This window comes from Zalophus californianus, chromosome 6 (assembly GCF_009762305.2).
Source record: "Zalophus californianus isolate mZalCal1 chromosome 6, mZalCal1.pri.v2, whole genome shotgun sequence".
Classification (NCBI taxonomy): Eukaryota; Metazoa; Chordata; class Mammalia; order Carnivora; family Otariidae; genus Zalophus; species Zalophus californianus.
The window spans coordinates 48,348,017-48,372,914 of record NC_045600.1 but is presented as its reverse complement, the minus strand read 5'-3'; the positions used below and the strand labels follow the sequence as shown (position 1 = coordinate 48,372,914).

Below are 24,898 nucleotides of genomic sequence, written 5' to 3'. Positions count from 1 at the left end.
CGTATAGAAAACATGTTAAGGAATCATTCCAAACCATTGTGGTGCATCTCCCCTGAGAGCTTAGGACTGCTTTTACCTGTACAGACTGTAACCTTCTGGTATAAAATATATGCCAAGAAGAGGAGGCATGTGCAAATAAGCAACATGCATTCTCAGGATCTTCGTTTTCACCCCATCATTCGTCTTTTATTGGACTGGGCAGGGGATAGCCAAAGGTCCTTCAGCTCGTTCCTCTGCCTCCAGACTGCCTAGAAGCCACCTCAGATAGCAGGGCAGCCGCTCCTTTTAAAGGACTCTTCTGGAAACCTGCCCACTGCTTTGGATTTTGGTTTCCTTATCTTGAGCATCTGATGATTTTTGATGTGTCTTCCAGCTCTCGGGACCTTCACTGTCACCACTCTTATTCTGGGCTTGTCCTTTTGGGATGGTAGGCCTGCCCCAGACCTTCCATCTATCCTTATTCTGGGCCAGGTGTTAACAGCCAGCTGATTGGATCAATAACCTGGGGAAGGGGTGTGCTAGTGGGTTCAATGTGGTACTTCTCCCAGGGAATATATTTGCATTTTGATAGGAGTTCCCTGGGTGGAGTTGGGGGGGGGGGTTGGTAGGGGGTGTTAATTTAAAGAGATTTCCAGGCTTTGGAACAAGTGTGTGTGTGTGTGTGTGTGTGTGTGTGTGTGTGTGTGTGTGTGTTATGGGAGGAAGAGAGGAGGAGGAAGAGGAGGAAGATAGTGGCTACCATTTATCAATGTAGCGAAAGAACATAGAGACCGCCCTTTGTCCCTCCCATCCAGAGAGGACTACTGCTACTATCTTGGTACGTATCCTCCCGAGCACCTAGTGTTGTAAATGTGAATGAACATACTTCTCTCTCTCTAGCAGTCAAATTGAGACACTTTTATGAAACTCAGAAGCTTACATACATGGTTTCTATGTATACCTCTTAATAACCCTCTCCTGGTTCCGGTAACCCACTTCTAGGAGTTTATCCTAAGGAAAAATCTAGAATAATAAGACTAGCATTAGCTATGGTGTATTGAGTTTTAATTGTGTACCAGGAGTTTTACACACATTGGTTCATTTAAGTCCTGCACCAAGCCTGCAAAGTAGGTAACACCATCCCTCACCTGAGGCTGGAGAGGTGAAGGACTTTGTCCAGGGCTCTCTGCTAGCCAGCTGGTTTGGAGCTGGGGCTCAGGGTCAGGGAGGGCACCCCAGGGAGTATCGTCCACCTGGATACTCTCAGAGATGAGTGTATCCTCTTGTCCCAGGGTCTCCCATCCTCCCCAAATGTTCCAAAGGCCCTGGGTGGTGGGGGGAATGGGATCCCATGTCTTGCGCTCACCTTCATGGCTGGGGGGTGGTGGTGGCCGCGGGTGACAGGGCCTGCTATGCCTCCCACCTGTCTAGTTGCAGCTCTTCTTTGAGAGCTCCTCTTCCGATGAAGACTTCCCTGGCTTCCTCTGACCAATTCTGCTTCTCCTTTCTCTGTTCTACCTCAGAATAGCCTAGAAGAGATTTCTACTGCCTTCCAACTCATCACAGTGGTTCTAAAAATGTGTTCCTACGATCCCAATCAGAATCCTCTGGGAAGCTGTAAGGCAGACCAATTAAATCAGATTCTCTGGTGGTGGTGGTGGGGGGTGCCCAGGACTCTGCATCTCACAAGCATTTAGTGGTGCAGGTAGCACGCTCAAGTGAGAGAAGAACGGCTCTAGCATTTACACCCCTGCAGAGCGGGGACTCTGTCGCATCGCCCTTGTGTTCCCTGTGGCTTTAGCGCGGGGACGTACGGCAGCTGGAAGTGGTGAATTCGATGCAGCGGTGAATTTCTTAGGAAGGAAAGGAGAATAAAGGAGGTGGAAAAGGTGGGATTAAGGGCGGGGAATAAAGGAAGGGGGTGCAATGTGAGAACTTCTGCAGGAGAGTCGAAGAGATAGGAAATCTCAGGGCTGATTTGGGAGGCCCACTCTTGGGGTCCTTTGAGGACTACCAACAGATATTCAGTCAACATCTTTCCCCCTCCTTTATTTATTTATTTATTTATTTATTTATTTATTTATTTATTTAATTGTTCCCGCAGATGCATACTTCAGTCCCAGGAATTTTTTTTGGAAACCTGAACTTTCAATGCCAGCATGAGTAATTGTGTATAAAGTGGGTCACAAGGAAGTGATAACGAATGCACAGACTATTTTAACTGCTGAATCAGAAATCTCTGTGCTATATTATGAAATATGCAGGAAGGAAAATAAGCAGATGATAGGAGTGGAAGGAATCCTAAAATAATATTTTCACAAACAAATTCTGGCCCAGCATCTGCCTGGAGGGTAGGGGGTAAGGGAGCTCTGCTGATACACACTCCTGGGGGTTAAAGAACTGGAATAAAATTGCAGAACTGGAAATCTTTCCAAATGACGTAGGACCTCCTGAGGCACATGACCGCTCAAGCCCACAACGTGAAAGGGTTTGGCAATGTGGTAGGGGCGTCTCAGTCTGCTTTGTAGCCCAGGCCGGCAGGGCTTAGAGAAGGCAAAGACAAACAAAACAAAACCCACAAAAATTTAAAGTCTGTTCTATTTGCTCTTCCTAAAACAAACAAACAAACCACACCTTTTTTGGTTTAATCTGTTTTGTCGATTTTTTTTTCATTTGGTAAAATATACACAACATAAAAATTACCATTATAACCATGTTTAAATGTACAATTCAGTAGCATTAATTACATTCACAATGTTGTGCAACCATCGCCACTATTTCCAGAACTTTTTCATCATCCCAAACAGAAACTGTGTACCCAATAAACAGTAACTTTCCATCCCCCATCCTCCCAGTTCATGGCAACCGTCATTCTACTTTCCATCTCTATGAATTTGCCTGCTCTAGGTAAGACCTTGTATAAATGCAGTAATATTTATTTCTTTAGACAAAAATAATGCAATATTTGTTGTATTTCACTTAGCACAATGTTTTCAAGGTTCATTCATGTTGTAGGGTGCATCTGAATTTCCTTCCTCTTTATTGCTGAATGGTATTCTATGGTATGTACAACATTTGGCTTATCCCTTTGTATACTGTTGGACAGTTGGGTTGTTTCCACCTTTGGCTACTGTGAATAATGCTGCTATGAACAATGGGGGTACAGGCATCTGGTTCAGCCCTTATTTTCAATTCTTTGAGTATCTGCCTGGGAGTGGAGTTGCTGAATCCTATGGTAATTCTATGTCTAACTTCTGAGGATCCACAAGCTGTTTTCCATCGTAAGTGCACCATTTTCCTGTCCCATCAGCAGCACACAATGGTGCCAGTTTCTCTCCATCCTCACCAACACTTGCTATTCTCCTTAAAAAAAAACACACACACAAAAAAAAACAAAACAAAAAAAATAGATGTTAATGGGTGTAAAATTGTATTTCATTGTGGTTTTGATAAATTTTTAAACAGAAATTTTACATATTATAGGTAATTTCACATAGTTTAGGTTTTAAAGGCAAACTGTGAATCATAAAATGTATCAAAAATAGTACTAAATAATTACTGTTTGTAATTCATCTTATTGGGCACAGTCTCTTTTTGGTTATCCTATTTTGGTAAATTTCTAAATCGCCCTCCTATATTTTCATCTTGTATATTAGTTAATTTTTATTCTTGTACAAGTTTCAAATTTTATCCAGTCTTTCAAAAATAATTTTTGTAGATGACATCAGGTATTTTAAGGTCTGACGACAATTATTATCATTTCTAGTATCTTATTAAACCAGCCTTTGAGCTTGAGTTGATTCTTTTAATTCCATTGTTATGCTTCATTTTGTAGTCATTAGGGACAAATATAAGATGTTGTTTCTTTGAAGTTGAGCTGTGGTATTTTCTCAAAACACTTATTATAGTCACATGATTGATCCAATGTGTTGAAATACTTGTTAAATCTTAATTTTCTTTGGGCCAACACATTTGACAAAGAAGGCATTCATGAACACTTGGTCAAGAAACACTTGAGGGCCTAATATGAGCCAGCTGTGGTACTGGGTGCTGGATACACATGGGTGACAAGACAGACCCTGTGGCATGTGTTAGAAGCTTGAAGAAAGAGTCCTATTGTTTTTATTGCCTTCTTGACTAATAACTTAAGGGATAACTTGTAAAAGTTTAGGGATAACTTTGTCCCAGGACCAAATTGTACTTATTAGATTGATTTTACACATGGCTTTCCTCAAAGGATTTGAGTTAGCTTATAAGAGATAACATATAATAATGTTAATATGCAAAGAGAATCAAGACCAAGAAGAAAGGAAGGTAGTAGCATGCTAGAGCCCTAAGGTGCACATGTTGGACACAATTGCCATTATGTAATTACTATGTTACTACGTTTGACACAAGCTCTAGGGATGTGCTTGCATGGGGAAAGAAAATTAACATTGACTTGAACAAGTGGAGCTCATGTATCTCATATTAACAAAAAGTCTGAAATTATGCAACCCAGGGCTAGCACAGTAACTCTCTATCAGGGACCCAGTTTCTTTGTCTTTCTGCTCTGCCTTATTTATTTATTTACTTATTTATTTTAGATTTTATTTATGTATTTAGAGAGAGCAAACACGAGTGGGGGTGGAGGGGCAGAGGGAGAGGGAGAAGCAGACTCCCCGCTGAGTGGGGAGGGCAATGCACGGCTTGATCCCAGGACCCTGAGATAATGACCTGAGCTGAAGGTAGACGCTTAACTGACTGAGCCACCCAGGTGCCCCATCTGCTCTGCCATCTTTAGATGTACACCTTTGTCTTCATGCTTCATGACCATATGATCCCAAAATGGTTGCTGCACCTCAAGGCAGGAAAAAAAGGAGAAGGGCAAAGGGCCAAGAGCTTTTTCTTATCTTCATCTGAAAATCCAGATAGACCCTCGGGAATGCTTGCACACACAGTGGGTTGCCTTACAGAAGAGGAACCCTGCGCTTAGGGACCCCAAATCTTATATAATAGCAGGAGGCAGGCCTGTCCTTTGCTCTGGAGTGAAACATTATTTCTGTCTTCCCAGGTTCCAAGCAAGCCTTCCCGTTACTCTGGAGAGACAGTATGTCTATTTTCCAAGGTTGTATGCCTTTCAAACATGCCTGAGAAGATAGTCTGAAACAAGAGAGAGTCAGGGCCCACTGCTTGAAAGATATACAGAAATGTGAGACCATGGAGAATCGTCTCCCAATATTACCCTCCTCGGGACATCTGCCTGTATATTACTGGCCGGAACTATATATATGGCCACCTCTACCCGTAAGGGAGGCTATGAAATGAGTATTTGGGGTTTGGCACATTGCTGTGCTCTAAATAAAATTTTGGTTTTGTTAGTAAGAAAAGGCAGGCAAGGGATGGAGCTTCACAAGAGCAAGGCAAAAACTGTGCCCAGGTGTTTTTATCTGCCTGGCCAATGTATTTTCCCCATTGCTTAACAGATCTTATCACACTGTATTTACTGATCCTGCCAGAAATAATTTATAAAACCGAGACATAAGAAAACTTCCAGTCAACCACCATTTTACAAATCTCAAATAAGCTAATGGTAGTTTAATGCAGAATTTTAATGTCACAATTGTGTAATATTAGATCCAAGTGTACAAGCCCATAATTCCTTAGAATTCTTCCCATTAAAAAAAAAATCTGTATTTTTTTATTTTGACAAGCCATTTTGTGGAGGGTGAGAGTAAAAGTTCGTTTAATTTAAGAAAATGTTTATGTCAGGAAATTTTCCCTAATCTTTGAGTATCTCTTGCTTAAAGAACACATTCTACTTTGTGAACAGATAGGTGTTTGGTAAGAGGTTTATAAATATACTTTTTCTGGTTTCATTTATTTTAAGAGGATATTTTCACCTCATGACAGTCATTTGGGGCTGACAATGTTACCATGGTAACCATGCTCCAAAATGCTGGTTGCCAGTGAATATTGATCCTTAGCACCTCAGCACCTTTCATGACAGTGCTCACTCCCTTAGCGAAGGAGGCTTTGCTCAGAGCACATTTAGGTCAAGGAGTCCACACTCCTGGTGGTGGTTAGGTACTATCACAGAAATCTATTGGATTTTTCTCCCAGGAACCAGTCTAAGGATTCCAGTGAGAAGCCAGGCCCGCCCCACATCACGGTGGCTTGTATTTTCACTCTAACAGATAGAGGCGAAACTTCTTTGTTTCGTCTTCAGCTGCATTGTTCAAGTTCAGAAGCTTGGTCAATGCAACACAGGAAGCATGGAGGGAACATTTCGAATGTGAATGGACATGCCTTCCCCAGAGGCAAAGAAGTTTGTAAACTACTTTTCAAAGCTCATACTATATGGTTTTGAAATAGAAATGCTTCTCCCCTGAAAGGGAGGGCAATGTTTTAATCTGGGCAGTGCACTGGGGACTTAAAAGATTGAGCCCAAATCAGAGTCCAGGGGTGTCGTGGAAGTGATGGATCTCAGGGCTGTGGTAGGGCAATTGCAGATGGAGTTTGCCCTTTTTCTTGATAAATGGGGGGAGGCCCCTCCCTTCAGCAAGGTTTCGTGCATGAGAAAGGGGAGGCTTGTTAGAAAGAGCAGCTTTGAAACTTAATTCTCTTTGCCAAGAACTAATGGACTGTCTTCAACGGGCATGAAAATATGTTCAGCACAGTGACCAGAGAAGCCAAAATGAGGCCTCCACAGACCTAATTTGGCATCAGTTTATCTCCACGTGAGAAGATCTGGATGCGCTTATTTTACTCTCTGCTGTAGCTAAGAAAAAAACAAACAGAAACCCTGCAAAGTTTCACTGAGACAGCAGTCAGTCACGAAAAAGGAATTTGAACCAAGATAACATTAGTTACATTTTACCCACATGTTCCTGAAGCCTGAGCACTACCAGTTGAACAAACCCGATTTCGCCTTTCGCCATGACATTAAAACTTCACCAAGTCAGCAGAGACTTTGTGTAACTCAAAGAAGCCTCGCACACAGACACATGCACACACAAACCTCTTTGGATACCTCAGGGATACTGTCAGAACTAAGGGATTCCAAGGCCAGGTGAGACATTTCACTTTCTGACCATCTTTGTTCTGTGTTTGGAGAGAGGCCAACGTGTGCCTTATTGAAGTGGAAATCCAGGGAGAAAACGTAACGGAAGAAGTTGCTCCCCTATTTCTCGTAGCAATAGCTAGCCTTCATGGAGCTCTGAGGAGGAGCCAGGGAATGTTCTTCGAGAGGATTTCGGTGACTGCCATTAACAGTCCTATCAGGTCAACGTGAGGATAATATCCATTTTACAGTTGTGGCAGCCGAGGCACAGAGAAGTTAAGTGACTTACCCAACATCACACATTATAAAATTATAGACCCCCCTCCCCCCGCCCTCCCCCCAGCTTCCGGGCTCAGGGTCCTCTAAGCAGGATGCTACAGTGGGAAGGAGAGAGGCGATCAGGTGGTGATATACTGGAGGGGAAAACGGAGGGAGGCTCTTCAAGTCAAGGCAAGCACGGTGTCTCCGAGGACAGTGGAATTTCTCCTCAGTGAAGTATCGGTCAAGCTGCCCAGCCTCAGAGGTCTGTCCAGGGTTCCTCGGCGGCCAGGGTCACATTGCTCCAATTGCCTGTAGGTAGGGGTGCTGCCGCCCTGGAAGGAAGCCCAAGCTGTAGGGCTGCCAGGCCCCACTGGTCTTCTACCCAAAGACAGAGGAGAATGTCTTTCCTGGGTAAATTCTCCTTCCAGTGACCTTCCTGAGGTAAGTCTTGTCTGTTTCCGTGTCCGCACTCCTTAGAGTATCTCCTCTGACTCCAAAAAGACATGTCCCCTGATAGCCCACCAGTTCCCCTGATGTGCTTATGTACCGGTGACTGTGTGCTCATGGCGGCGGGGGGAGGGGGTGGTAGAGTCATTCCCACTCTTCGTTTTTCTGCAGTGATCCTGTCTTTACTGACAGTCCAGGACGCCCAGGACTGGCTGGCTGATCAGCAAAATGCACCTCTTTTTAATTTATGCTGCCTGTTTTCCCTGAAGAGTGAAGCTCTGTCTAATCCAAATAATATAGGGGAAATGTTTGTAACTGTGATGTCACTGTCTGTGGTTGGAAATTAAAAAGCAGAGAGGACATATGCCAACATCTGCCTCTGGGATTTCTTTACCTGTCTCTCAATATAGTAGCAGAGCTTCTTAGACCTCAGACCATTCACCGTTATCATTGGTCGTCAAGAGGACAAACACCTCTAGCCCTAAAGCATGCATTATCACAATCATTGGGTTTAAAAATATATAGTTTCAATAAAAGGGATGACTAGATTTAAAAAATGTTAACTAAAGATTTATTTGAGAGAGAGAGCTCACGTGTGTGAGCAGGGGGACAGGCAGGCAAAGGGAGAGGGAGAGAAACAGACTCCCTGCTGAGCACGGAGCCTGACCTGGGGCTCAACCTTGGGGCTGGACCCCATGACCTTGAGATCATGCCCCTGAGATCATGACCTGAGCTGAAATCAAGAGTCAGGCACTCAACTGACTGAGGCACCCAGGTGCTCAGTTAACAAACTTCCTGAATCCAAAGTCAAGCCTTCTTGGTTAAACCTATTATAGACTTTTTTTTTTTTTCAACAGGAAGATTCCTTTATAATGGTGAATTTGATAACACACAGGGCCAGAGTGCAGCCTCAGTCACTGGTCCACAGCAGGCAGGAAGGGAGCAGTGAGAAGAACCAACACATCCCAGGACTCATGTCACACTGACCCCCACATGACTGCCACGTACCTCCCTAAAGCTCCGCCCACCTGCTAGTGCAGTCAAGAACTATGTCGCTTTTAATTTGTCATTTTCGCTCATTGAAGATAAAATCCACCATGGTGACAGGATTTCAGCACAACAGTCTGTTGAAATATTTGTATATACTTAAAAAAAAAAAAAAAAAGACAACTAACAGTCCATTCTGTGCTCTGTTTCCCTGGAGGATTTCTCATGATCTGGGAACCAAGAATTAACACACTTCAAAAGAAGCAATAAAAATTCTAGCGCCGTACTCAGAAGCAGATGGTGGGCTTGCCAGGGTTGGAGCGGGGAGAGGAGCAGGTGCTCTGCTTGGGGGCAGGGTGCAGCCTTTGGGACTGCTGAGTGGACACGCAGACAGAAGCATCCACAAGCAGGACACACTGCCAGGGAGGGCCTGTTTCCTTCCGTGCTCTCCCCAGGTATGGAGGGGGAGTCTCTGACTGACATGGGCTGAGGCCAGGAGTTGGGATCTAACTCTGGGGGACCCTGGTAGATTTGCTTCAGGCTATTCCAAGCAGGAAGGGCCTGGGATGCTTACCTCCTCAAGTAGCTGTGAGGCATGAAGGGAGAAGGCAAGGGGAGGAGAGGCTTAGAAGGCAGACGTGACTAGAACCACAGCAGCTGTGGACCCGGCTCAGCTTTGTGGGTCAGTCCTGCTGCCGCTGCCACCTTATCCTCGTGCTGGGGACAGACTATGAGAAGTCTTCACAGCCGGTAGCTTCCGTACGTGATATGTGTGTGTGTGTGTGTGTGTGTGTGTGTGTGTGTGTGTGTGTGTGTAATTTTTACCTGAAATAAATGCAACAGATTCAAGTTCATTCCCCTTTGCTATAACTGTTCATGCCTTCGAGCCTGCCACCAGGCGCACCCTGGCTTGTCATCTGCTCCCCCTCCCCCCAACCACAGGAAAGTGGCCCCAGGATGAGCAGAGAGGACTCACAGCACAAGAGGTGACTGGAAGGAGGGCCTACCTCAGCGAGATTTCTGAGAACCTAAGGAATTGTGAAGGACTCAGAGGGAGCTGAGATTCAAGGTCACTGGGTTTTTTGTGGTGGTGGTTGTTCTTGAAGATTTTATTTATTTATTTGAGAGAGACAGAGTGAGAGAGAGAGTGAGAGAGAGAGCACAAGCAGGGGGAGGGGCAAGCAGAGAGAGAAACAGGCTCCCCGACGAGCAGGGAGCCCGATGCGGGGCTCGATCCCAGGACCCTGGGACCATGACCTGAGCCGTAGGCAGACGCTTAACCGACTGAGCCACCCAGGCGCCCTAAGGTCACTGGGTTTTAACTGCAGTTGAATCAGACTCAGACAGGATGGTCTTAGTCTCCAGAAGGGACAGCCTGGAGGTCTTGAGAGCGCTCATCACAGAAGCCTGTCCACAGGAAAGCTTGTTGCTGAACTCCTTTCGGCAGGAATCTCCTAATCAGCACCCAGCCATGCCAGCCCGGCCACACCCTTCACCACACCTAGTGGTACATCAGTGGCTGTCACCGTGCCCCCACCCCCTGCATTCTGCACCTCCTCGCCCATCTCCCCAGGGTCCTGCCTTCACTGTCCACCTGTGCTTCAGTAACTTCTCACTGGCTTCGGAGCAGGTGGTCACACACCCGCTCAGGCATCGACTGGGTCTTGAATGAACGGCCGTCACAGAAGCCCTCCCCACGGGCCTGGCAGTGGTGCTGGGGGTCACTATCTCTGAAGGATGGAGCTCACTTGGTGCAGCTCCAGTACGCACAGGCGAGCTGGTCCATCGGCCAGAAAGTCACAGACCCGGTGGGCCCATGGTTAAGTTCAGACACCGACCGAGCCGTGAAGTTCATCCCGTGCAAGAGGCACTAGGCAGTACTGTTGTTGACCTTCAGAAATCCATCATTGCAGGCCATGCGGGCACAGTCTCTGTCTGCACCCAGCTATCCCCAGGATCTTGGTTCCCAAACCAGGATTGCTGGCTACGATAGGCTGCATCACAGTTAGGACATTCGATCACATACCCAGACCCCAGGCACATTTTTTTGAGAACCATCCAGTGGGAGTGGGTGGAAGCCAACGTCCTGGGCACGAGGCTGGCTTCCTTGCCTTTCTTCCAGCGGGCCTTGTGGGTATAAACTCGGTTGTCCTGCCGGTGGGAGTACCTGGAGTGGCCTTGACTTCATGAAGTACTCCTTTCTTACGATTCACATGGCCCTTACACGCAGCCCTACAGCTGAGGCCCCAGGAGGAGGCTCCAGGGTGCCAGGGAGAATGAGCTCGGCCGCAAAGCCTGCCGAAGCCCGGGGAATTCCGTGGGAGGGTTGTAAGTCCTCATTCCCTTGTAGTGAATGGAACTGAAGGCTTCAGAGAAGCCACCCAGCTTCTAGAACAGGTCCTGGACGAGCTTTTCTGGCACCTCGAGGGCTGCTCAGAGCCCAGCAGATGAGTGTGCTCAGTGTCCTGGAAAATGACAACAGCAGTGCCCGGTGTGGACCAGGGGACATCCAGGCCACAGTGGGCAGGGCAGCCGTGAGCTCCTTGGGAGAGCGCTTCACATACGCTTCAGAGGCATCCCCAAGGCAATTGAAGGGGTCATGATGCAGCCCATCTGCATGAGTTCCAAGGATGGCGAGGTCTGAGGTGGCCAGGCCCTTCAGCAGCAGCTGTGCTGTCTGGCTGGGACTCACCGGAGCCCCTGGGAGCCCCTCCACATCTGTTACTCCTGCTCTGTGGCCCAGGATGTGCACTGCCCATACTCTCACGGTGCAGGGCTCCCGGGCAGGGGAGGTTTTGAAGGCTTCCTGGCCATAAAAGATAGTGTGGTTGAGGTAGGAGACTTTCCTCAGCAGTATTTCTGAAAATGGAAACCACCTTCCAGGGCTGACTGGGTTTGCAGTCCAATTTCCTAATAGTCCCCTTCACTGGTGACTGGAATGTGTCTTCCTTTCTCTCTGCTTGGAGGAAACTCACAACTTTCCGACATCTTCTTCCTCCTGGTCTCATCCTGCTCTTCTTCCTTCAGTAACCCCTGGACTTTAGTGATGTGGTACACAGCAAGGGCGTGTCTCCCTTTGTTACCCCCCAGGTGAGTCCTCTCTGGCACCTCGGGCACAAGTTGATTTTACAGGTCTGGCTCCTCCTGGCGCCCTCTGCCTCACACCTGGGTGCCCTCTGCCTCACACCTGGCCCTGGTGAATGCCCCTTGGGGCCCTTGCTGGGGTGGCTAAGGGGTGCGGCTGGGTAGGAGTCCTGTTGTCTCAGGGCTTCTGCTGCCAATGAAGCTCCTTCTCACAGAGGAAACACCGCAGACTGCAGCACTCACCACACCAAAGACAGCTTGGTCAGCCCCGCCGCAGGCCTAACTTTCCTGGCACCTCAGCCCGGAATTCAGGCCCTTCTCTGCTGGGGGAATCTGGGCACTCATACTCAGATCGGTAAGGAAAAATCACCCACCATACAAGCATGCCTGGGCTTTCCGCAGGCGTGAAGACAAAGGCTTTGGGTCTGAAGGCTGCATGGAATTGCCACAGGGTTCTGAACACCTTAAAACAAAACAAAACAAACAAAACATTTTGTGGTCCTATTAGAATACTCACAGATGGTCAAATTTTAAATTTTCTGCCTCCAAGACTCCTGTATCAGCAGCAACGTTGATTTGGTTTCATGCTTTCATCCTTCATAAGGGGTAGGCAAATAGTGGGTCAAAATGAACTTGAAAGGGTCTTTTACGGCTTTGAGAGATCTGATGGTTTCACTGAGGTGGCCTTACCAGCTGGGTCTCAGCCACAAGGTTTTGCTAATGAAAGAGAGTGGTCAGGAGCTTTTCAATATAGTCCAACTTGGAGTCAATATTTCAAGGGGTACCACAGAGCAGCTTGGCGAGGGCAGAGGGGGGTTGGGCGACAGTGGGGCACCCGTGGGGACAGAGGCTGTTCCTCGGGGCACCAGTGGACCCATCCTCACCCCCGTCTCTGCCCCCCTCCTCCTTCACTGCCTCCCGGGCTCCTCCTCCCTTATTGTCAGCTGGGATCCGCTCCTAGGTTTAGTTTTAAACCAGTGATTCGAAGCACAATTTAGCTGTTCCTCTGAAGACTTTAACTCAAAAAAAAAAAAAAAAATCCAATGGGGGATAATTGTTCACATCTGCCTAATGATGTTTCTACGTGAATAAACATAATAGAATGTAAGATTTTGAGTTACAATAGCTTTCAGTTTATAATTAAAATCAAAAGGGTAAAATTCAAGTGAAAGAACTAGATACTTCTGAAAGGTATTCTTTATATGAGGACTCAAGGCAACACATTTTGTTAGCAATATCAGACATTGATTTTTTTTTCCTGATTTTTTTCTACTTTTGTGCAGGTGAGGTGGGAAGGAGCAGATGTTTTGGTCTAGCAAGACAATAATTCACTTCATTATGACTACCTGCCTTCACCTTGTTTGTGCTGTTCATTGTGAACAGAGGCCCACAAAGCCGTCAGTGGGGCCTGAAATGTACCATATGGAACCAGAGGGCTTTGGGAGAACTGAAAATCATTGCCCTGGCCTCGCTCAGTCACCTGTCCCCAGGCAAAATCATACCCTGTCCTCCATGAGGATTCAGAGAGACCCAGCTTGGACTGAGCTGCTGTTGCTGACCACAGCCCTCGTTGCCCTGGGCCCACAACACCCTTAGCCATAGGACTGAGCGCGCTAATGCCGGCAAGATGTCAGAGACCAATGACTGAAGAGCAGGCTTGCCTTGGAGAGAACATAGCTCTAGGGCAAGACTGGTGAATGAAGTAGGGTAGGGGCGAGTGGGGTCTGACTGGGGCACGATGGAGAAGTCCAAGTGTGCTGTGAGTTCAACTGAAGCCAAGATTCCGATGAAAGACTAATGCGGTAGACAGTAGGTGCTCAATGTATGCTTCTTAACTGGATAAATCAGAAGATGCTGGTCAGAGGGTCCTGGGGGGTGGGGGCGTGGGCTGGGGAACCAGCTGGGGTTGTTAAGGGCCTGTAGAAAGACTTATTGCAGCTTGAACCAGGGGGCTTCCTTGGAGGAGCCGGCACCAAGCTGCAGGATTGAACACAAAAGCCGGGCTTGTTTCAGTGAGGTGGGGCAGAAACTGCTCGTTGCCGACCCAGTTTCTACTCTCACCTTTTTCCTTAGTAAGGCAATGCAGATTTTAATCTCAGGGGCAATGTGCCCTGCTGAATGATACATTCATCTGCCATATTTGCTGCTGCGATGGCCATGGAGGAAAGCCTAAGCCGTTGCGTGGGTCTTCTGTGAAGATTAAGAGGTGCTACTCTACTGACGTACTCATTTTTTCCCCCTTCTCCCTTCCCCCCGTGCCTTCCTGGAATAGGAAGATCAGTGTGATGGCTGGTGCTCTAGCTGCTACACTGGACCATGAAGTGAATGTGAAGATGGAAGCCATATGCTAAGAATGGCAGAACAAAAAGAGAGAACCTGGAACCTGATGACACTATAGCTCCCATACCAGCCAGACTTCAGCCTTCTTTCACGTGAGAGAGAAATAAGCTTCTCTCTTGTGGAAACCACTGTTACTTCTTCATTCACCTGGGACATCGCAAGCCTAGCAATCTTGAGAAGCCTTTGAAGAGTGAAAAATTAGGGTTTTTATTTGTTTGGGTTTTTGGTATATTTAAGTTAGGTAGGCTGTAAGACAAAGGTGATTTAAAATGACAAAATACAGTCTGTCTCTCTGAGCTCAGTCATAAAAAGTAACTGAGGGGTTATGTATTATTGTGTTATGTATTTATTTGGCTTAAATAAAAATAGGTTTTATTGTCTCATGTAATTAAGAAGTCCAGAGGTCACATAGGCTTCAGATAAGGATGTCAGTGAAGACATCAGTCTCACCTAATGACCACAAGTTCCCTGAAGCTCTTGGCAAAATCTTCTTGTATCTGGACCGGGTCCCCAAACCAATCACTGTGGCTAAGATGGCTACGACAGAGGAACCCACCAGATGGTCCACTCAGAGACTTGTAACAAAGTTTTTCCTCCCAACAGCGTGGTTGGGGAGGTATGGGACCTTGCTGGGAGGGAGAAAAAAAAGGGAAAGTGTGTGGGGAGGCCACCATGTGCCCTATATGCGTCCTCCTGGCCATCCTCGTCAGCAAGTGTTATTAAAGGAGTGTCATTTAAAGGAGTTTTTAAAAAGGCAAAGGTTTCTTGGGGCGCCTGGGTGGCTCAGTCGGTTAAGCAACTGCCTTTGGCTCAGGTCATGATCCCAGGGTCCTGGGATCGAGCCGGGCATTGGGCTCCCTGCTCTGCGGGAAGCCTGCTTCTCCCTCTCCCACTCCCCCTGCTTGTGTTCCCTCTCTCACTCTCTCTCTCTATCAAATAAATAAAATAAAATATTTAAAAAAATTTTTAAATAAATAAATAAAAAGGCAAAGGTTTCTTGCTCTCCAATGCATTTCTACTAGCCTGGAAGCCAGTTAATAGGCTTATTGGTTTGAGGTAAGGCATAGGATTTCCCGATAAACTTTACTTTTCTTACTTTCATTCATTGATTCAATAGTAGGTATTTCTTGGGTGCTAGCCGGCAGGTGGTACCTGAGAGGATAGGCACACATTAAGCCATTAGGACCAGCAACACTAGCAGATGTGGGTACCCAGGCTCTTTAGGAAAGTCAGAAAGCAAGCATGAGGTCCTGGGAAATAGGACAGGTAAGTCTCTCTACTGATAGGGGAAAGGGACTAGCAATTGGGCATAGGGTGATGCCCAGAAAGAGCGCACCAGTGTAGGGCCCTCGGCAAGACCCCTGGGTAGGTTGGGGTTCGTGAACCTGAGAAAGGGAGAGTGGGGTGGGAGTGTCTCTGGGGACTTCACGCTACGCCTGTTTTGCAGACTGACAAGGACTGGCTTTGCGATGAGGGTTCTGGATCTCCCTGGCTAGAAAGTCTCTGGGGGAAGGGATGGGTAGACTTAGTGGTTCCGAATGTGGGCTTTGGGAGTGTTTGGGAGGTAAAATGCTAGGAAGGAAGCATAAATCCCTGAAACGCCCGGGAAGAATTTTTCCCTGTCCATCTAGCTTGCTGCTGTCCTGACCCTGGAACAGCTCGGGTGTTTTCAGTTTATAGTGACACAATTCTTTTTTTTTTTTTTTTTTTTTCCTGCAAGAGTCAGAGAATAAGGGCTTCATAACCCAAATAGTTCACAGTATGGTATTTGTCTCTATTTAAAATCATCTCCCATGGGGTTCAATTAACAATGTACATGTCAAATTATGTCACACCCATTACCTGCTCTAATTTGGTCAGGCTGGGTCAGGCAGTCCCCGATCTGACAGGAGCCGTGAGCTTCCCAGCAGACAGCCGGGGCAGCAGCGCCCGGGCTGTCCTTGGCCTGAGCTGCGGCAGGCTGTAACATCCCACTGGGAACTACCAGGCAGCAGGACGTGAAGAGTCAGCCTCATGACGACAGTGCTCTGTGATAAAGCCCCCTTTATCAGAGCTTCACCCCTGGAGACTGTCGGATGTGGGTTTGAATCCCGGCTCCCTCAATCAGCAACTAGGTGATCCTGGGCAAGCTCTTTAACCTTTCTGAACCTCATTTTGCACACCTGTGAAATGGGAATACTCATCATGTTCATTCCTAGGGATGTAGTTGAGGATTAAATGAGATAATGCGTGTGAAATGTTTGACAGAATGCCCAGCACTTAATAAGAATTCCGTGCTAGCTACTAGTCATAGTATTGAATTTTTTATCTTGTGCAGTCCTTCAAAATTGGGGCTCCTCCCAAGATTACCCACAGGAAGTATTTCACCAGCCCTCCAGAAACCAAGAGAAGACAGGCAGCCCTTCCTGGAGGGCATGGAGGGCATGGAGGGTAGCCAGAGAAGCCACAATGGGGTATTTTGACCTCAGAATTATTAAAAATGTGGCAAGAGCAGCCTTGACCTTAAGAATAGCTCTGTGTGGGTACAGAAAGCTTTTTTTTCTGCCTAGTGGGGATCACAAAATGCCTTTGTGTGGCCATTCAACTGTTCTGCAGAGCTCCAAAGAAGCAGACATAAGGGTGCCAGGTCAGTCATTCTTTCCATTTTAAATAGAGGTAAACTGAGGCACAGAGCTGTCCACGTACACATGTACAGTTATTTCCCCCACCTCTCAAAGGACAAGTGAAACTGTGGTAATTATAGAGCTAGAAGCAGAAGCTCCAGCCCAAATAACTTGAGACTGAGGCATCTGGGTTATCAACCACAACGGAAGCCAATATTGGGGAAATTATCTGGGGTTACATGCACAAAGGCTATGCTTCTTACCCTCTTCCACATCCAAAATCTCTGGGGTAGTGTGGTGGCCCCTTTGTGGGTACATCTAGGAGGTGATGTATCAGAAAAAGCCCTGGATTATACTCAAGAGACCTGTACTCTGACCTGAGTCCTCCCAAACCAGCTACATGACCTTGGAAAAGTTACTTTACCTCAGATCTGACATCAGAAACGGAAGTGAAGGGTTTGGATGACATCAGTGTTTCCCAAGCCTGACAGCTCATGACTGTGCACTGTCGTGTCAGGGAGGGGCGGTGGGGGCAGATCTGAAGCCTGGAAATCTGTTTTTTGCAAGTGTTCTTGGTGATTCTAAAGAGCAGTCACCCATTGGGAGCTCTGGACAGATGCCATCTGAAGTGTCCCCAGCTCCAATGTTGTCTGACTCCAAAGCCCCTTTGAGCACGTTCCACACAATTCCACACAGTTTAGGCCAGAGATGGCAGCCCTTATCCATGAAACCCCATGAGAAAGTCAGTGTGAAATCCCTGGGAACAGCCAACATGGCAGAGCGTCTAGCCGGGGAGGTGCGTGGGGGAGGGAGGCTGCGCGTGCTGGGGCTCAAGGTCTCTGCCTGTTTCTGGGCCAGCTGGGTGTTGGAGCCTGTAACTCAGGCTTGCCAGGGGCCAGCAGTGCTTTGACCCCGACTGTGACCATTCCTTGCCTTGTTCCTGAGGGCCTGGGGCCTTTGGGCTACAGTCTCGAACACCGAATACACCTGTCCTGAGACTGGAAGACACATCAAGCCTCCCAACAAGACTGCCTTGCCTCCTTGAGGCTGGCACCCTTCAGTCATGTGGCCCCAGCTGTCCTAAAGCTACAAAGGTCCCTGTTTTCATGAGGAGCTGTGGAATGCTAAGGCTAAAGCCGCCTTTAGCTCTTTCAAAAGTTTCAATTATGGGTTAATCCTGACATTCTTTGGCTTTAGTAAATGGGCAGGAGGTTTTTGTGTGTGTGGTGGGGGTGAGGGGAGGCCGAGGCAGGAATAAATCATGGCTCTCAGGCTTGAACTTGATCCAGGAAATGTGTGTCTAGACGCCCTCTGGGTGGCAGAGAGAATAGGGGAGCGGGGGTCCATGGCGGAAGCTTCGCTGGGGCCCCTCATGCCTCCAAGGTACCCAAACAGGATGGGGGGGCTGCCTGGGTGTGCTGGTGGGGTGGGAGAGGGGTGGGGAGGGTGTGCCTCGGCCAGGCGGGCTGCCCACCCCTTGCTTGTGCACACTGCCGCCATGCACCAACAGCAGTCTAGTGTTGCTGACACTTCTGATTCTTGAAGAAAGTCAGAGATCTCCATTTTACCTGAATTCTACTAACTGTAAAATGAAACGTTTCATTTAGAAAAGTCCTCAGACCAAGCAAATCACACCATCTAGCCACAGACTGAGACTCTGAGGAGAGAGCCTGGCCTCAGGGACTGATCTAGGTGTGCTCTACCATTCTGCTCCCAGATGAGCGGGAACCACCCCCCCCCCCCACCCCGCTCCAGCCCGCCAAGGAGCTTCTCAAGTCTTCAGAGCTACACCCACCTCCTCCTTGGCAATTTCCACTGTTGGAGGGAAAGAAGTCCCTGGCTTTCTGAAGTTCTAGAAATCCCCTTTCTCTGCTGCAGTGTAACACCCCACTGCAGGGCCATGGATCTATAGTCCCCACCTGCCCTCCCCCTGTCTGCCCTTGCTCCCAGTAAGCCCCAACAACAGAGAGCCTACTCCCTGGACAGTACACAGGCTGTACCTCTGTCTCTCTTCCCATGCTAGAAAACATGCAGACCCAAGGACCAGAGGAGTACTTTATGACACGGACAACCTTGAGCCATCAACTTATTTTTTTAGAGGTAAATCACTTGTGCACTTTGATACTCTATCAAAAACAATTTACTCGTGACAACATGTCACAGAGGCTGAGCAATGGCCCTAGAATTTCTATATAGGAACATCTTGGAGGTGGCATTTTGTTTGGAAGCAAAGAATAGCTAAAGGACTTTTCCTGAAGCTACATTGTATATTGCACTCTCTTTTTACTTAAATGGCACATTTATGTAAAAAAACAAACAAACAAAAAAACCCAGAAGCCCTGTGATTGGTCAGGACACATGCAAGGGCGACAAGATAGGTAGAGACATCCCCCCCCCACTTCTACACAGGGAGGGAAAGGGGCAGGACAAGGTCCCAGAACAATCCAGGGGCAACACAAGGCCCACGGCTCAAAAAAATACTTTAGTTTGGAGGTTGAACCCTTTACGCCTAGCTCCTGAAAGTGTCCTGGGTGAAGAGGATGTATTCTCACCACCAGGCTGAGCCGTTCTGGATAAAACCAAACCTGTTCATTGCCAAAGGTCAGTGGTAATGTCAGAATGTCCCAGACACCTGCTCCCATGGGCTTCTCCCACCAGGCAGCCAGACGGCTCATTATGACCAACATGCAGCCTCAGGGACTGGTGCCCTGGCTTGTTGGCACCAGATGGCCTGGGGAACAGGGACTTAACCCCATTGCTCAGAATGTATCCCAGGGGATCCTGTCGATGGCCCCCTTCTTGGGATCAGCAAACTCAAGGGACACCAGGGAAGGTTTTCTTAGAGTTGACTTCGGAGTAACTTCTAAACTCAGGAAGAATAACATAAAATGTAATGCTCCTGACTTGCCAGGAAGTGGTTGAATTCTCTGTCACCATAATGCCACTACTTGGTATTATTTCAAGTAAGTGATCCACGTATAACCCAGAGGTTTTCAATATATATATATGTATATATATATATTTTTTTTTTTTTAAAAGATTTTATTTATTTATTTGACAGAGAGAGTACAAGTAGGCAGAGCGGCAGGCAGAGGCAGAGGGAGAAGCAGGCTCCCCGCTGAGCAGGGAGCCCGATGCGGGACTCGATCCCGGGACCCCAGGATCATGACCCGAGCCGAAGGCAGCCGCTTAACCAACTGAGCCACCCAGGCGCCCAAATTTAATTGAAATTAAATATTTCAATATTTAAAAATAAACAAAAATAAACAAACAAGCCATTGACGCTTCACTAAATTGGTGGTTGTCATCACACTTAATAACTGCCTCATGAGCACATCATTCTCTTCTGGAAAACCGGCCATCAGCAACTGGCCAGAAATCACACTGTTCTCGTTGAAAATTTCTCTGTTAATAGAAGGATCGACTTTCCTTTTTTCCCTTTGACTTTTTAAACAGCAGTAATTCAACCCAGAAAGGAATGTGATGTTTGTAGCTTCTGTTTCTCCCCGGAAACAAAGAACTCTGGTAGGACATACACACAGGTGAGGGCCTGCCTTCAGAGTTAGGCACAATCGGTATTTTTTAGTTGTAGTGCATTTGGCGAATCAGGGGGATGAGAAAGCCACTTCTGCAGTGGGGGTGGGCCACACTGCGGCTTCCTCTGTCCTCAGCCAGCTCCCTGCAGTCCCCCGTGGGTGTGCGCACTGTGCTCACCGGCACCTTGTGGCCCGTCTGCCTCACTCAGCTCTCCACAGCACTTCCTCGGCCGCCCTGAGGCCGGGCCGGCCAGGAAACCCGGCCCCAGCAGAGGCTCCGGGCTGAGCATCTTCAAGGCCCCTCAAGGGAGGCTTGAGGCAGATGGTGACATCCAGGGCAGGACTGAGGCTTGGGACCCGCTTCACAGGACGCCCATCTTTTTTACTTTGCATTGTGGTTTGGAACTCTGTCAGGTTTCTTGGTCTCCAATGCCTTCCTCATCAGTCTGCAGGTCTCCTGGTTGGCTTGGGCTATGTGTTAGTCTGCTAAACAGAGATGATAATGTAACAGATGAGACATGAGTTTTGGTAGCATCAGTTCCTGGTGATTCGAGATGTAGATGATATGTATGCAATTTGCCAACATGCATGTAGCCTGTTAAAGAACCAAAGTTCAGCTAAGGAAATTTAAAGATCTAATTGGCTTTATTCCATAATTCGTGAGTCAGGCAGCATCCCGTCTAACCAATAGGAGGGTGCTCTGAGGGACATGGAAGGTATTTATAGGCAGGAAAGGGGTGGGACAAAGAATTATTAGTGAAAGAAAAGAAAGGATTGATTTAGGCAAGGTCACTTTCCCTTAGGGCTAAGGGCAGGGGTCTTGGCAGACACCCTCACTAGTGCTGATCTGGAAACTGCAGACTGATTGGTTTAAAATCCATTCCTGGGAAAGGCTGAAACTTCAATAAGCTTAGGTGCTAAATTTTGGGTTGGGCTTAACATAAGTGACTCCATTTTGGGTCTGTGGTTTCCTTTTTTAAAAAAAAAAAGATTTACTTATCTATTTTATTTTATTTTATTTTATTTTTTTAAAGATTTTATTTATTTATTTGAGAGAGAGAGAATGAGAGAGAGAGAGAGAGAGCACATGAGAGGAGGGAGGGTCAGAGGGAGAAGCAGACTCCCTGCCGAGCAGAGAGCTCGATGCGGGACTCGATCCAGGGACTCCAGGATCATAACCTGAGCCGAAGGCAGTTGCTTAACCAACTGAGCCACACAGGCACCCCTACTTATCTATTTTAGAGAGAGCAAGCGGGCAGAGCGGGGGGAGCAGAGGGAGAGGGAGAATCTCAAGCAGACTCCTTGGTCAGCATGGAGCCCAACATGGGGCTTGATCTCACAGCCCTGAGATCACGACCTGAGCCGAAATCAAGAGTCAGACGCTTAACCGACTGAGTCACCCAGGCGCCCCTCTGTAGTTTCTTTCTTTTCTTTTCTTTTCTGTTGTTTCTTTTTAACAAGCCTAAACACATACAGCATCTTGAGAACGGAGAGTGACTTTAATTTCTTCTTTCAGGTAATAATAGTAATACAACAAACACAAATTGCCTAAGAATTCCCATTTTCCAGGCAAGACCATGAAATTCAATGTCAGAAAGTCCCTGTCCTCAAAAGTTTTATAGTTTTGTGAAAGACATTCTTGCTAACAAATCCAAATCCAAATCACTCTTCTTCTTCTGTTAGGGTCCTTATAAGCAGGGGTAAGAGTCAGCCTGCCAACACAAGGCAAGCAGCATGGAGCCATGGGCTACACATGGTATATACTTTCTTGGAATCAAAGGTCCTCAGAGACTTGGAGGGAACATTAATATGTTTTTAATTAAAATAACCACAAACCCCTACTGTGGAATAGCATGCAAAAATCAGATCGCCCGCCCCAGCCCCCACTTGCAGCCCCTCGTCCACCCGTGTCTCCTAGTGGATAGGGGGCTGCTATGGCTCAGGACCAGGGATGGAGGATACAGTGGTGGAGGGGTGGAAGGAAGCAGGGACAGCCAGAGCTGGGGGACGGGGCGGGGGGGGCAGAGACACTACAGAGCTGTAAGCCCCCGTCCAGGGGAGGTATCACTGTGGAGGTCCAAGGGGCCCTAGGTTAGAGGGAGAAGCACAGAAAGGCTTTGGGGGACATTGGAAACTTTAGTAGCACTTCATGTTCCAGAAACAGGGGCAAGGCATTCACTAAGAACTTCAGACGTGGAGAAGACCATCTTTGAAGCAACCCAGAGTCCTCTCGGTGCGGGCTTGCCTGCTTTGAAGTTCTCCACCCTCCTAGAGAAGTAGGGAGGCTCTCAAGTGACTGAAGCAGAGAAGTTGCAAAGAGAAAGAGCTGAGGGAGGGAGGTACCTTATGTCCTCCAGCACGTCAGCCAGGCAGGAAGCTCTGCTGAGTAACTTTGGTTTTAGTTGGAAATCTTTTGTCATGTTCCTGTCCACGCAGCAGTGTGGGGGAGTGTGGTTAGATTTCCTCCTTCCTTGGGGTGGACAGGGACGGTGCGGTGGGGGCATGAAGCAATGGATAAATGGAGAAGTGACTTCAAGAAGAGGTGGAGGTCACACAGAGGGTTTTTAATTCACAGAAGCATTTCTGCTGTGGGGAGAGCGAGCGGGGTTTGCCTATGGAACAGGCCACTGGAGATTCCAGAGGAGGGATCCACCCAGGCCTCCTGACTTGTGGCTTCAATTATCCAGTTAGTCATTGGTTTACTGTCATCCAAGTTTAATAAGCTTGACTGTGACCTGTGAGCAAAAAAGTTGGCCAGGCTGGGGAAAAAAAAAAAAAAGTCACTTTGGGTCATCCCGCAGGCTGAGGCAGGATCCACAGAGCCCACCAGGCCTGGGGAAGTGGGGACCGCCTTCCTTTTCTTTTCTTCCTTTGCAGAAGTGATCTTGACACTGGGAAGGCCAGGGAAACTGGAAAATTTTAAGAACCAACAGCTTAAAACTAACTGCTCAGAGAAAAGTTTCACTAGCACAGAGCACCCTTGGAAAGCAGAACCTGATTTACAAGCCAGGGAGAGTGTGGGTGAGGTGCTGGGAGCCTGATAGTCACTGGGCTGCTCACCCAGTTTCCCACAGGAAGTGGCAGATCCCCTCAGCCCTGGCCCCTTGCCCTTGCCCTGGGGGGAATGAGTGTGTTTGGGTGGCATCCTCCTGGAGGGGAATAAGCAGGTTTTTGTCCCCCTGTCTGCCCCCCTCCCCGCCCCCAGACCTTGGAGCAAAGCCTGAAGCTCAGTATGCACAGGTCATGCTTCCATTTTGAGAAACCTGATCCTTGCGACCTGAACACACTGCTCTGTGTTTTGCACAACAGTCCTGCTCCTAGCTCAGCTCCGCGAACGTTCTGGCTTCCAACTTCCCTCCCGAGCACCTGGTGGCTATCGCTTTACTGTGCCTCCCTGCCATTCTATCTGCCTGGGCTTACATTTCCAGCATCTCACCAGAGCTGCCAGGATCCATCTCCCAGGCAAGGTTTTCTACACAGCGGCTGCCAGGCCAGCAGGAAGGAGACCTCGAATCCATCTGTCAGCATTTGAATAATTTCATCCACACATACTTCTCTTCCAACCACCGGGGCTATTTTAGTTTCCCCCAACCGTGCAAGCCCAAGGCGCCTTGTCAGCCTGCTCCCTCTCAGAAGCAGGGTGCATCCCCGTGAGCGCCCCAGAAGCCCCACCACACTGGTTCCTTTGTGAGGTCATCTTTGCAGTGGTTTCCGGGTCCTCTGGCCTCCTTCCTGGTAGCTTCACACCTTCTGGTTTGCCAGAGTTCAGTTCAGTCAAAATATAAGGGCCTTCTGAGGGCTCACCCCTCTGCTGCACATGGTGGAAGATACAGAAGTCACCACGGGGTGCTCTGGGGGATACAGTATAGCCAAGAGTTATCCAAGGTGGGCCCCCCAATGTGAGTCCCAAGGAGAAAGAATTCCATTGTCAGTTAGATTGGGGAATTTTGATCATTCAAAACACACATTTCTATACTAAAGGTTCTGAGAAGTCCTGTCATAAAGAAATTCTCTTCCCCCTTTTTAACCTACCATTTCCCCAACCCAGCATGATGTTGACCATGAAACTCTTCATATCGCAGCAGCTACATCTCAAGGAACGAATTCATGTTTTTTGTAATATATTTTAAGAGATGATCCAGCAGTGGTTTTCAACCTAAAGAGGCACCTCAATCTCAGGAGTATTTGGATATAAGTGGTGGCATTTGGGTTGTCCCAAAGATGGGGAGGTGCTAGGGGCATTTGTGCATGGGGAGCTAGGGATGCCAAACCCCCTGCAGTGCGGCCCAGCCTGTCCTCAGTAGGCCTGCAAGAATGGTCTTGCCCCAAAGCCCCACAGCGCTCCCCTCCCCCACTGAGGAGCAGGGGTTGGACAAGCATTTTCTTTAAACCCTCTCTGCAGGTCCAAACACCTCCTTGCTATTTTCTTCGTCTCCAGATTCCTTGCTTCCTCTTGTTGCGATGCCTGCATGGTTCCTTCCTGGTCGTCAGTGAGTCTGGTCTGAGCTGGCGCCGGCAGAGGCTACCAGGTGGTTCCCTCTACCCCTGGAGACGACAGAAGGATGTGCTCAGGTGGCCTTTGGGGGGCGAAGAGGAAGGCGCTCGCCTACCCCAAAGTC

General features: G+C 47.9%; 1 long non-coding RNA gene and 1 pseudogene across 1 annotated transcript; both read right to left on the bottom strand.

The window, feature by feature from the left end:
* Nucleotides 1-10,034: 10,034 nt before the first annotated feature.
* LOC113909310 lies at nucleotides 10,035-12,145 on the bottom strand (annotated as a pseudogene).
* Nucleotides 12,146-19,935: 7,790 nt separating this feature from the next.
* LOC113908562 lies at nucleotides 19,936-24,895 on the bottom strand. The gene is made up of 3 exons (XR_003515527.2): nucleotides 23,716-24,895; nucleotides 22,623-23,038; nucleotides 19,936-20,765 (listed from the first exon to the last, which is right to left on the bottom strand). It is a non-coding gene; the product is annotated as an uncharacterized LOC113908562 (long non-coding RNA).
* Nucleotides 24,896-24,898: the final 3 nt, after the last annotated feature.